The following is a 15,020-nucleotide window of genomic DNA, read 5'->3' as shown; positions in this document are numbered from 1 at the left end:
TAGATAGTGGCCATCACTATCCATGGGCACAACATTGCACTGGTATAGCTTCGTCTACAAATCCACATAAACAGTGTTGCTACAGCTTACGCTCACAGGGTTTCATCACTTTGTCAACCCCATCAGTCCGTACTGAACTCGGTAGAAAGGCCTTTTCCTACTCTACTCTCTCACACGCTCCAGTAGGCCTATCCATATCTTATGGCAAATACGTAATACATCGCGCAGTGACGACTTTAACATTCATTTTAATCTGGACAATAAGAACCCAGCCCCTTCATATCCCTTGGATGTGAAAGGGCAAGCCTTGGTGCTGCTGGACTACCAGACTGTGAAGCTGTATGTCAGAATGCCTTCTCTTGTGCAATGATAACAGCTATTGAGGGAGTCCATTGTACCCAGATGGCTCTGCACTGCTTAGTCTTCCTGACCAGGAATAAGGTGTAGGCTCTCAGTGTTGATGGAATGAAATGTTAAGCTGAAATCAACAGCATCCCGACATTCTATAAGGTTTTTCCAAGTGGGTGAGAGCTGTGTGAAAATGATGAAGTCCTATGTGTATATATTTTTAGTGTCACAATATTAACAGGATTGGTAAAGATCAGTGCTTGTGGCATTATTGCATTGTTAAAGCAATCAACAAATGATATATTAAAAACACAGCAAACAGAGGACCAGATTTATTATGCTAAGTTCTGATTAGATGCAAGCTTATATTAATGACCAATAATACATTGTACTTTTGACCGATGTTACATTTATCCCAATTTGGACACCAGGGGGATATTCTACAAAGTAGTATAATAAAGATAACTATGAACTATTTGAATAAAATTGAACGTCTACCTACTAGAAAGGAAGAGGCAATAACTTTATGAAAGTAAGGAGGGAAATTTGTACCAGCTGAAACTAGGGATACCCCGAAGATACTAATTGTAGGAGAGGGCACAACCATGCAGCCGTAAGACTTTGAGAGTGTGTCAAAAATCACTTAGGTATTGCTTGAACCAAATATGAAAAATGTGGAACAATATTCATCTTTACAAATTTGTTCTCCCAATAAGAGATAAAAAGAGGGTAAAAAAGACTAGCGTTTAATATCCTTTTTACACTGTTCTCAAAGAGGAATAAAGTTTGCTTTAAATAAACTGTAGTAAGACTTGGTTATTTTTACCCCCAGATATGAGAAAAAGTCAGCTTTGAGTTTAAATGGCAGATTGGGAAATTCTTCAGCTTTCTTGTTAATGGGGAAGTACCCACTTTTATTAAAATTAAGTTTGTATCCTGATATTTTTCCAAATTCTTTCAGGACTCTGAGGACGTCAGGTATGGTTGAGACAGGGTTGGTGACATATAATAACAAGTCGTCTTCGTAGAGCGAGACAGTATGTGTTAGGCCACCCCGTGTAATACCCTGTATAGCATTGCACCTGAGAGCTATGGAGAGTGGTTCTGTTGCTAAGGCAAAAAGTAGTGGGCTCAATGGATCTCCTTGATTAGTCCACCTGAAGAGAGGGAAGTAATCAGAGGAGACATAGTTAGTGTAAACTGAGGCAGTTGGGTTGGTGTAGATAAGTTTGATATGTTTAATAAAATTATGGCCGAATCCAAGCCGACCTGAGTGTGGAAAGAAGATATTCCCACTCATTACTCATCACTATTCCCTATCGAAAGCCTTCTCGCCGTTGAACGAGATTACCGCTTTTGGGGATAGAGTGTGGGATTTCGTGTAGATTATGTTAAACAATCGTTTCAGATTGAAATAGGACTGTCTGCCTTGAACAAACCCAGTCTGGTGGTCCAACACTACGTGAGGAAGAATGTTTTCAAGGCGAGGAGCCAAAACTTTTGAAAACACTTTACCATCGCGGTTTGCTAAACTAATTGGTCTGTATGATGAACAGTCGAGTGGGTCCTTATTTTTCTTTAATAACAATGCATGGCCAGAGATCAAAATCGGATTACATTAACAAATTGTTATTGTTCTCAGTAAATAGGGATCGAGCAAAAAAAAAGTCTATTCTTGAAAATGATCTGTGTGCATGAGAGAAATAAGAGTACTCCCTTTTGTTAAGATTCTTAAATCTCCATGGATCTACAAGTTTATGTGTGTTCATAAATGCATGGATTGTTTACTGATTTAGATGACTTTGATGTCGAATGAGAGGAATGATCACCAGATTGTAATCCCCTGAAAGAATCAAGTGATGACTATCCAGACTGGGGATGGAGCTTAGCATTTTTTTTTTTTTAAACTGATCATGGTCAAAGTTAGGGGCGTAAATATTAACTAAAATTAAATTCAGTTGTAGTAGCTTCCTCACAACCGTAACATATGGAACATTTGGATGAGAGATAGTGTTTGATGCAATAAAAGGAACATTTTTATGGACTAGTATAGCTCTTCCTCTAGTTTTAAAAATAAATTGTGAGTGAAACACCTGCCCGACCCAGTCTTTGTGAATCCCAAAGTGGTCTTTATTCTGAAGGTTGGTTTCCTGTAAGAATGCTATGCCGAGATGTCTTAAGTGTGAGAGAACCCTCTCTCTTTTGACTGCATGTTTAAGCCCTTTTACATTCCAACTTACTATTTTCACATCACTCCTACCTGGGACTGGATATGAATTACTGTGCGCCACTGAAACTATCGAGTTCAAATATGTAAATCCCATTTAAGCAATACAAAACATAGATGAATGCACAAATCAGATATAAAACGTACAAAATACAAATACATCTACACTTAACAAGTAGTGAAAAATACATATATATATATGCCTTAAGACAGTCTTAGTCTATGAATATGTAGGGAATAAAGAAAATAAGACTACTAATAATTCTATGACCTTTCATGTCAGTCTGCTTAGTCATTCATATTTCGTATATTTAAAAAAAAAAGTAAAACTAAAAACTGTGATCACCTGCTCAATTTTGACTGAAATGTAACATAAAATAAAGAAATAAAACTGTGATCACCCATCTGCAGTCTGCTCAGTCTTTACTGAAATGCTATAAAAAATGAAAATATACAAATAAGATCCTTCCGTAGGTGAACGTGCGGAACTCCCCCGTGCTGGACTCGCTGCTTAACTGGGAGTTCAGCGCCAGTTGATAATATACCAAAGCAGCTACTGACATCTACTGGGGGAAATAATTATTGCAAGCAGCTAGCACAATGCTGTAATAAGAGTCCGATTCAGCAGTTAAAGGGAACCTATTTGCTTCTCTTCCTACGCATTTTCACTGGGGTAGCTCATATTGACAGCCAGGGTAGCTCATTTTCACAGGTACAAAATAAATGAAATTTGAGGAAAAAATGACTAGTACCAATTGTACCCCTTTGGTAAAGATGTTGTAATGTGCCAAATGAAACCACGCCAACTTTCATAATAATGAAGTTTAAATGTTATTTGGTTGTGTTTAATAGTGGATTCATGTCAAATAGCGAGTACTATTCTATACTTGTCAAAAGACGCTTAAAGCAGCGATATCAATACGTGCTTTGCTGTTTCAAAAGTTTAAATGATAATTGGATGTCATTAATAGCGTATTTGTGTCATATGGCCTGTTCTAATTTTTTTACTGTCAAAAGACGCTTAAATCAGCGACAAGATGAAAATGTGCTTTGCTGTTTCAAAAAGTGCATTGAAGACATATAAGACAGGTTTCTACTCTTAATGATGTCTTTTAAGTAATTCTGAAGAAGCAAAACATTTTTATAGCATGTGGGAAGTCATAGCAACTTAACATAGAATTAGTGGTAAAAATGCACTTCTCTCGCCTAGAGGAGTTGAAATACAACATATGCCCTCTTTTGTTAAAGAGGCAGTAATTATCCAAATAAAACCACGCAGTCTGTCATAATAATGAAGTTTAAAAATTATTTGGATGTGCCTAATGGGATTTTCTTGTTATACAACGTGTACTATTCTATACTTGTCAAAAGACGCTTAAATCAGCGAGAAGATGAAAATGTGCTTTGCTGTTTCAAAAAGTGCATTGAAGACATTATAAGACAGGTTTCTACTCTTAATCATATCTTTTAAGTAATTCTGAAGAAGCAAAAACATTTTCATAGCATGGGGGAGGACATTGCACCTTAACCTACAACAAGTGGTGTTGGTGTTATGTCCCTCTTTGGTAAAGATGCAGTACTGTGCCAAATAAAACCACGCCAACGTTCATTATAATTAAGTTTAAATGTTACTGGATGTGCTTAATAGTGGATTCATGTCAAATAGCGTGTACTATTCTATACTTGTCAAAAGACTCTTAAATCAGCGAGAAGATGAAAATGTGCTTTGCTGTTTCAAAAAGTGCATTGAAGACATATAAGACAGTTTTCCCTTCTTATTCATCTCTTTTAGTAATTCTGAATAAGCTTAACATTTTTATGGCATGGGGCAGGACATTGCACCTTGACCTACAACAAGTGGTAAAAATGCACTTCTCTCGTCTAGAGGAGTTGAAAAACAGCATATGTCACTTTTTGGTAAAGATGCAGAAATGTGCCAAATGAAATCACGCCAACTTTCATTATAATGAAGTTTAAATGTTATTTGGTTGTGTTTTATAGTGGATTCATGTCAAATAGCGTGTACTATTCTATACTTGTCAAAAGACTCTTAAATCAGCGAGAAGATGAAAATGTGCTTTGCTGTTTCAAAAAGTGCATTAAAGACATATAAGACAGGTTTCTACTCTTAATCATGTCTTTTTAGTAATTCTGAAGAAGCAAAACATTTTTATAGCATGGGTGAGGACATTGCACCTTAACATAGAATTAGTGGTAAAAATGCACTTCTCTCGCCTAGAGGAGTTGAAATACAACATATGTCCCTCTTTGGTAAAGATGCAGTACTGTGCCAAATAAAACCACGCCAACGTTCATTATAATTAAGTTTAAATGTTACTGGATGTGCTTAATAGTGGATTCATGTCAAATAGCGTGTGCTATTCTATACTTGTCAAAAGACGCTTAAAGCAGCGAGAGAAGATCAAAACGTGCTTTGCTGTTTCAAAAAGTGCATTGTAGACATATAAGACAGTTTTCCCTTCTTATTCATCAATTTTAGTAATTCTGAATAAGCTTAACATTTTTATGGCATGGGGCAGGACATAGCAACCTTACCCTACAACAAGTGGTAAAAATGCACTTCTCTCGTCTAGAGGAGTTGAAAAACAGCATATGTCCCTCTTTGGTAAAGATGCAGTACTGTGCCAAATAAAACCACGCCAACGTTCATTATAATGAAGTTTAAATGTTACTGGATGTGCTTAATAGTGGATTCATGTCAAATAGCGTGTACTATGCTATACTTGTCAAAAGACTCTTAAATCAGCGAGAAGATGAAAATGTGCTTTGCTTTTTCAAAAAGTGCATTGAAGACATATAAGACAGGTTTCTACTCTTAGTCATGTCTTTTAAGTAATTCTGAAGAAGCAAAACATTTTTATAGCATGTGGGAAGTCATGGCACCTTAACATAAAATTAGTGGTAAAAATGCACTTCTCTCGTCTAGAGGAGTTGAAATACAACATATGACCTCTTTTGTTAAAAACACAGTAATTATCCAAATGAAACCACGCCAACTTTCATTATAATGAAGTTTAAATGTTATTTGGTTGTGTTTTATAGTAGATTCATGTCAAATAGCGTGTACTATTCTATACTTGTCAAAAGACTCTTAAATCAGCGAGAAGATGAAAATGTGCTTTGCTGTTTAAATAAGTGCCTTTAAGATAAATAAGACAGTATTCTCTTCTAAATCATCTCTTTTAGTAATTCTGAATAAGCGAAACATTTTTATAGCATGGGTGAGGACATTGCACCTTTACTTACAACGAGTGGTAAAAATGCACTTCTCTCGTCTAGAGGAGTTGAAAAACAGCATATGTCCCTCTTTGGTAAAGATGCAGTACTGTGCCAAATGAAACCACGCCAACTTTCATAATAATGAAGTTTAAATGTTGTTGGGATGTGCTTAATAGTAGATTCATTATTCATTTTTTCCTCAATCTAGTGAATCGTGAGATAAATCATGCCCTTTATTCTACTGTTTATTCCATCTAGCTTCGTAAGGCCACCATACTTAGCAGACAGACATTGAGGGTTGTCGATGATCTTTCAAAACTGCACGGAACAATACACTGTCTATGAAGGAGCAGACAAAGGCTACATTGTAGAGCCTTAATATACTTTTTGGTTATTTGACGCCACCATGGGCTGTTGTAGCCCAATCTTGAAAGGAGATATAGACTGAAATTGAAAGTACATCTTTCCGGCTTCAGGTATGGCTTCCTCGTGGGCCTTGCGGGCTGGGGAGCATTTCTCGTCATCATCCCAGTTCCGATTTTCAAAAAAATTCTACGGTCTCTGTTCTAATTTTAGCAGCCAGTCATTCATTCAGTGTGATCAAACTGACTAAAGTTAAAGTCAGTCCCCCACTGTGTCTTAATCACCCCCGGTGTGTCATGCTACTGTAACATAAAGGTTACTCCACGTCGTCAAACTCCACCATCTATCTTCACTGAGTAGTATCCTGTTCCTGTATCTCCAACACATTTTTGAGTAATGCATTTCTTTTTGGCTGTTTGCAACAACTCTGGGGAGATGAAAGAATGGCCCAAAGTTAGCTGGTCTGCATGGCAGATTACAGTTATTTTATCATTATTGAAATGGCAATCAGATATGAATAATAATGTCCATTGTCTAATAACAAAGCAGTGAAAGGTTGGTATTTCAAATTGAAAATTAACTATTGGCATTCAAGACTATATACAGGAGAAGTGCACAGAGGAATGAAAATGAATTCCATCTGACTTGTGAATGTAGTAGAGATATGCTAAAATGCTTTAATTATATTAAATTTTTTTGTTTTTTGTTTCAGGCCCTTCCTTTTCTCACTGTTGGGGAGAGTGCACCTCAATAGCAGCACCAGGCTATATAATGAGGATGCTGGAACCAGGAGAACAGAAGCTGGCTTCAAATGTAAGCTGTGATGTGATGTGATGTGTATTTATTGTGATGTGTATTTATTGTATTTATTGATGTGTATTTATTTATTTCAGCAATTTATCTTTGCATTTTCTACTTTTTTCATCCAGGTTGATGACTTAGAGGTCACAAGCATCACGATGACTTGTGGTCATTCACAAATACAGAAAATAAATTCAATGTACGAGGCCACCTTAAAAGTACCTGAAACGATAATTTATTCTAAAAGGAAACTGGACTTGAAAATTTAACCAGGTACTGGACCTTGTGGATTAATCTTGTATACAATGACCTGGATGACTGACAACCTTTGCACATACTGTAAAGGGCAAGTAGGAATAATTATGTTGTCTTGTTAAGTTTTAGTAGTTATATACTTGATTTGGATTTATGCATGTGTTCATCAAATTGTTTTATTTCAAATGTTAGCTGATGAATGATGTTGATGTATCTTTTACAGGTATGTGATACTATACTGGTGCATGCCAGCACCTTGTTAGTGCAACACTCTGTTGCATGGAGAATTCTTTCAACTACACTGAATGAGGTTGCCCGATGCATCTCTTGAAAAAGAGTGGCACATGCTGCATGTTGAAAAAGGCAGAGCTCAGACAGAATTGTACCATACCATTGTACCAAGAACAATGAATTCTGCAGCAGCAAAGCATTGCCTCTGCAGTGTTTTATGGACTCTAACTAACAGAGCACTTTCTCAGTCTTCACAAAACAACAGAATCAGAGAGGTGCCGCTTTACTTTGAAAAGCATCAAGACTTTCCTAAAAACACCATGACAATTAGATTGTCTGAAATGCTCTGGCCAAACATTCCTGACACCAGTCAGGGGACTGAAAGGTTTTTGGCTCTCAGAAGCATGAAAACATGCAGCACATTGTCTTTTCCTGAAAATATTGTCTTATTTTCTTAAAGCAGCAATAAGCAACTTTTATATAACAACAGTGAAATCTGTAAACTTTTTTTTTAAAAACTATCCACTTTGTGTATTCTATAGCCAACAGATTTGGTTGCTTTTTATCATTATTTTGTTGATAAAGAAACAGATTGTGCCTCTGTGTAAGATGAGAATTTTCTTACAGTTTAGGTTTGCTATATTTCACTATTTTGCACTTCAGAGCACTTGACTCCCATGCCTATATCAATTTAAGTATTATTATGATTGCTTACTGCTTTCATTCACTAGTATTTGAACGTTTGTAAAAAAAAATCTGCATGTTTAGGTGATAAAGTGTTCTGACATGGTTGAATAAAATAATAGTTTGATATTTAACTACTGAGTACAAATGAATTTTTTATACCTTTACTATCTTTTTGCTTTAAATAACACTAAGGATGTTTGTTGAAGTTGTTTGATGTGGATTAAAACCACATCCTGAGTCTCCAAAATGCTTTTCTCTCAGGAGCACCCCAGCCTGGGATAGCCGAGTTTCCTTCTTCTGACGACTCTGGGCAGAGCTGACTTTGACGAAGACGCTGCTGTATCTGGATCAATACCGCGGTCAGAAAAATATGTCTGGAGAAGAAAGGATACACTTCAACAATCATGCAAGCACTGACAAGGTGAGGAAAAGCATTAAACTTTTTTTTTAAAAACTTTGTTGATCACATCGTTCTTGTTGAGGGTTTGCTGACAATGTTGCTTGTGATCATTTTCGTGCTTGATAGTGTGATGTGTTTTTACATCGAAAAGAAAATGCATTCATTGCAAACGACCAACTGGGCCAACATGCCTCCTAGAGGGTCGGCTCCACACTCCCCGGACGTTCTTCTATTGTCCTCCTCTCTGGATGAAGTAAAAACGTAATAACTGAATGTCACAATGTATGCTAAGATTAGTTTAGCAGTATACTATAGCGTATGAATAGTGGCCATCACTATCCATGCGCACAACATTGCACTGGTATAGCTTCATCTACAAATCCACATAAACAGTGCTGCTACAGCTTACGCTCACAGGGTTTCATCACTTTTTCCACCCCATCAGTCCGTAATGAACTCGGTAGAAAGGCCTTTTCCTACTCTGCCCCATCAACCTGGAACACACTACAGAAGAATGGTGTCCAGCTTAATTCTAGGGAATCTTAAAATACTTTTATAAAACATGGAGAGAGCGCCTGTGGGAATGTACCATGTAACTTTTATTGACTCTTCTGCATTCACCAGTTTAATGATTTTACTATTACTTTGTATCTCCTTATTCATTTTGTTGATTAATGTTGAGTATTGATTATTGTCTGTAACTCTGTGTTGTTGTTGTTTTTTCTGCTGTTCAAGCAGGTCTCTGATCACGTGTCTCAATGAGATTAAATAAAGGCTAAATAAAATTAATAAAAAATTATGTAGCACAGGGGTTCCCAAACTTTTCAGCCCGCAACCCCCAAAATAACGGTGCGAGAGACTGGTGACCCCCACTGTCCCTGGAGGTGGTTAAAGCATAACGTTGCGCACAGCCGTGCACACGCTCCAGTAGGCCTGTCCAAACCCATGCACTAGAACAACACGAAGAACACAACAGCCTAACAACCATAATATCATTTTATAGTAATTTAAGAAAGGCTAGATGCAGAATACAAGTAATTTCCATGTAGCACTGGATACAATATTTAATAAGATTATGCCTGTGTGCCTACATTGTTGCCTTCAAGTGCAAAATTACATTTTAGAATTTTTTTTGCACATTACTTCAACATTAGACTCACCTTATGAAATGGGTGGGCACAATGCATGCCCATTGTGGGTTTAATTTTGGAGACGGCCACTCGGAGATCATCATCCATGTTTCGTGCCGAACTGTTTTATTTTTTTTATGTAAGTCAGTGCTCAGAAAGTCTTTCCACATAAGAAGTTAGAGCCAAAGGGCATCAGGACATCCATAGCGACCTTGGATAGCTGCGTATATTCCCTTTCGACGGAAATCCAGAAATCAGCGTCTCAGCAGCGTCTTGGTATTAAACGCTGACTGTAACGTTCGGCCACTTGACAGTTCAACTGATGCGTCCTCCAGGTCTGATGTCAGATGATTTTCCCACGTAACAGTGAATGGTGATCTTATTCAGTCGTATTGTTCTGGAGCGGTTTCCTCTGGAAAATACTTTGTAAAGTGTTCCAGGAGGAACTGGAAGTTGCGTAATGATATAGACTTGTTCACTGTGTTAACACTCAGTGCATTTTCCTCCATGAAGTCTTCCATCTTATAGAAACCATATGAATCCTGCCCATTTCAATTTGCGCAGTCTGTGAATAATACAGTGTCTGAAATGTACGTGAGGTGCCACTTGTAAGACTCTTGCTCCAGTCCTTTCTCCCCCAGCATTGCTCCAGCACTGTCTGTATACACATCAATGCAATCGTCCCAAAGTTTATTGTCAAGTTTAGTGAACATGTCCTCACCTGTGCACGTCCGCTCGATAGGGGTGCAAAACAGCATTAAGAATTCCGTCAAAACTGTACTTACATTAACTGACTTAATGCTACCGCAGCGGGTTTGATTAATGTTTCCTCGATTGTGTAGCTTTTGTGCCTGTGCAATTAAATATGGCGCATCATTATGATGCCATTTGAGCTTTGGCTGGGATTGTTGTTTGTTTCATGAGGGCTTTTTGGCCTTACAACTCTTGCTCCTTTCGGCGGAAAAAATCAACTGGTTTAGCAGCAAGTGCGGGATGCTTGGTTTTCCAGTGTCTGTAGCCTTTTAACAGGCTTTAGGCTTTCAAGTGCAAGAACCCCAGCGCATGCAACATTACATTAACATTAACTCAGTGAAAGGAACATGCAGTTTTTAGAAGGAAAAAAAAACCATCATTCAGAAAAAAGAAACGTTTTTATATATTCCCATTTTCCCCATTTCTAATATAGAATTGCCTTCATTTCTAAGAAACAAAATCATCCGATCTGTCCCATTCATAGTTCACTCACGTTATGCGTCGGGCTCGTAGTTGCAGACCTGCTCTCCTTCTGGGCTTCAACCAGCACCGCTTTTTTGACGCGATGCATGACAATTTGATCTGATTAGCCCGTTTTTGATGTGATGTGATGTGATGTGATGCATTTGATTGATGTCTGGTCCAAGTCAGTTTTTATTTCTAGCTCGCAATATCTGTAGATGAATAATTTCCTCAGTAGCTAACGGATGGATGTATATATGCAGCAAATTACTTTGCCTCATTAAAAACATAGGCTACTTAAGTAAAAGTTAAATTACTGTCTTTAAAGAATACTCTAAAAAGTACAAGTACACGACAAAGCAACTCAATTTCAGTAATGTGAGTACTTGTAATTCGTTACTTTCACCTCTGTGTATATGGTAGAGATGACAGCTTATTAGTCAAAAGATACGTAACTCGGTGAGATGAGATCATAATTACTAAGACGGCCAAAATGTGGATTTTGCCCACATAATCAAAAGTTTAGGAAAAATGCCAATGGCCAAAAAAGTAGCAGAGATGGAAATAGGTTACCGTTTCTAAGTTGTTAATGGGGATGAAAGCTCCAGCCCGCCTCCAAGGCTTCTCCCTGCACCCCTGCACCCCCACCTCTCGTCTTGTTCAGGCAAAACAGCTGGTCTGCTCCAATTCTGTGTACTCCTCACCGCCTAACTTGCATGGCTCCGGACCTTTGAATCCTCTCAACTGAGCTGAAACAAAACGTCATAGGCGCGCGGGAAAATGGTCGTATATATGTCCGGAAAATATCAGTATTAAGTTACTGATGAATTGTCCCCATCCATAATTCTGATAACAATATAATTGGATGAAGCGATGCATCGTCAACCTGCGTTAGGACCCGTGCTTATGACACAGCTGCCAATCTGTTTTTCACTGTTAACAGGGACTCCAATGCATGCTCTCTCTCTCGCTCTCTATCTCTCTCTCAATTTTTAGTTTCATTGTGTGTGTGTGTGTGTGTGTGTGTGTGTGTGTGTGTGTGTGTGTGTGTGTGTGTGTGTGTGTGTGTAAAATTAAATAGTGTTTTTTAAAAAAAAATCAATAAACCAAGAGTTGATAACAGTAGAAAATGTTGGATATATCTTGCTGCAGCTTGGCTGCTGTATTTGATTTCTCCGAGATATGTTGGTATTTGCTGCATTGTAGCAGCAAGTGTGTCTCTGTCTCCAACTGTCTGTGTGGACAGAGCTGTCCTCTCTGGAGCCTGGTGCCTCTGTGTCTACCTGTCTCGATGGCCAGGCTGTGTTCGCTGAGTCTGTACCTGGTTAAAGTCTCATCAGTCACAGTGCCACTGTGTACTGTCTGTTTAGAGCCGAATAACACAGCAATTTGCTCTGAGTGTTTGTGCTATATGTCCAATCGTTGTTGTCATGTTGTTTTTCTTTATCTATCATCTGGTTGGTCTGGATTGTGTGAGGGCTGTCCTGAGGCCTGTTAGAGGACCTGAGCCTCAGGATTAACTGGCTGATGGTGTTCTCCATGTTCTCCATGTTCTCCTCTTGGCATTGCAGTGCTTTATGATGGTACGAAAATGGAAATTAGTCTATATCAAGTGGAGCCCAATAAAAACTGACTGGTTTCCCTGACCCCTTGGTCGTTTCAGGAATATCATTATTCTTCTTTTGTCTAAATTAACTGTCAGGGCCTAGGTCTGACAGAAGGTTTGCAGGTGATCCAGCTGCTGTTGAAATGCCCCCTTAGATAGAGCCAGCAATATCAGATCATCTGCAAACAGTAGGCATTTGATGTGTGTCAGGCAGGGTGAGACCAGGGATATAAGACTGTTCCAATGATTGAGCCAATTCATCAGTATAAATGTATAAGAGGGTGGGGCTGAGACTGCAGCCCCCTGTTTCAACCCTCTACTTTGGTAAAGAACTCTGTTTCCATCTTGGCAATTTTTACAGCATGCTTTAATGATGTCATGAACTCCTACACCATTTCAATTAATTTTAAGAACAGAACATAATGCCAAATCGAATCAAATGCTTTTTTTGAAGCCTACAAAACAGGAGAAGATTTTGTTCTTGTTTTTGTGGCCGTGTTTTTTAATGAGGGTGTTGAGGGTATAGATGTTCTTTTTTTACTTCTGAGTGTTCCTCTGTATGTTCATAGTGTTCCCCAGTACTGGAGGCTGAGCTCAGGGTTGACTCAGACGTCTGCAGTCTGTGTCAAACCACTCCTCATTGGTTCATGTTTTTGATGTGTGGTGCTGAGGCTTTTTCAGACTGTCTTCCACATTGTCAAATATGTTGTAAATGACTTGTACAGCCTATTTAAGGCCATCTTTACTGCAGGGAAAATGAGGTAGAAAGAAAATCTGCCATCTGAAGTGGTGAAAATATGAGTGAAAATGCTGAAGCTGTAAAAATATATAAAAATATACAAAAATATACAAGGTTCTCTTAAGGTTAAGGTTAAATGAATTACAGCTCCTCAGTGTGCAAGCTAAAAGGGGCTGTCAGTTTTCCCCAAAACATCCTAACAAATTTGAAATGACAATCAATACAATCATCCTTAATGGTATGTTTTTAATCAATCAAATTAAATTCAGATCAAAGTTTATTTGTATGGTGCCAAATCCTAACCAAAGTTCTCTCAAGACACGTTACAAAAAGGGCAGGTCTAGACCGTACTCTTTGTTATGCTATTTAGAGAGAGACCCAACATGAATCACAATCAGTAGCACATAGCAAACTTCCTTTTAACAGGCAGAAACCTTGAGCAGAACCAGACTCAGGGTAGGGGGGCCTGATAATTGAAGGCTCCCATACTACTCTTAGAGACTTAAGGTACCACAAGCAGGCCTGCATCCTGGGAGTGCAATATTCTAGAGGGGGAATATGGCACTATGAGCTCTTAAACATAATACCCTTTTGAATAAGTAATCATGATAACTTTGTAGTGTGACACACACTGAATGATGACAATGTGGTTCCAAAGAGTAGTATACAGCTACTGCAACTGCAAACATAACAAAAAGACAGTCTCGTATTAAAATCAGCTTGCTTTTTTGTTTTTTTTAACACTTTATTTGTAACAGATTTTGCATTGCAGAACAAAACATTGATATGCCTCAATAAGAGCATACGTATGGACAACAGCTTTCTCAAAGAGAAAAAACGTAACATTTCAAAACTCCCACAGACAACGGCGTACAAACAAGGAAAAATAACAATATTAATAACAATAAAAGAGATGAAAATGAATAAATAAAAGTACATTAATAAATACAATTTAAAAAGAAAGTATGTTAAATTAAAAAATAAGATGCATTCTGTCCTTAAGCATTAATAGGAGGGACCACCTGAGGGGATGAAAGTTCACAGCTCCAGGCCAGATAAATTATCCACAAAGTTCATAGACGGGTCCCAGGTTTTGGAATCTGCTGATAGATCCATTAAGGGTGCATCAGGTTTTTTCCAGCTTGATGTTCTGCATCACATTTTTTATCCATTGGTTGTGTGATGGAGGGATTACTTCCTTCCATTTGAATAGAATTGAACGTCTAGCTAAATGTAGTACATATGCTGTAGGATTCTGTGTCTAATATGTTACTCTCACGGGGATATTTACCGGCAAATTGTAAGAAATACTGAAAAAAGACAAGACACAAAAATACTTGCAGCATCTTTATCTATATATCGCAGAAAAAGAATAAATTGCAATGTACAATTTTCTTTCAATATTGTGCAGCCCTAATATTGAGTTTGTCAATATACCGTTTTATCTCTGGTAGTCATAATCCTTTGACATATTGAAACATTGCAACACACACACAAACACGACTCATGTGATTCACAAAAGTCCTAGCCTACACGTACGTGCGTTTGAAATTAGCGGTATTGACAGCTACAAAGTTGATGGAAATTGAGTTATACCACTTTCAATGTATTTTAAGTAAGGTAGCTCATTTTGACAGGGAGGGTAGCTCATATTGACAGCCAGGGTAGCTCATTTTCACAGGTACAAAATAAATGAAAATTGAGGAAAAAATGACTAGTACCACTTGTACCTCTTTGGTAAAGATGCTGTAATGTGCCAAATGAAACCACGTCAACTT

The sequence above is a fragment of the Semicossyphus pulcher genome, unplaced genomic scaffold (assembly GCF_022749685.1).
Source record: "Semicossyphus pulcher isolate SPU_LCO1_2020_fin unplaced genomic scaffold, fSemPul1.0.p SCAF_4, whole genome shotgun sequence".
NCBI lineage: Eukaryota > Metazoa > Chordata > Actinopteri > Labriformes > Labridae > Semicossyphus > Semicossyphus pulcher.
This window is presented reverse-complemented; position numbering follows the sequence as displayed.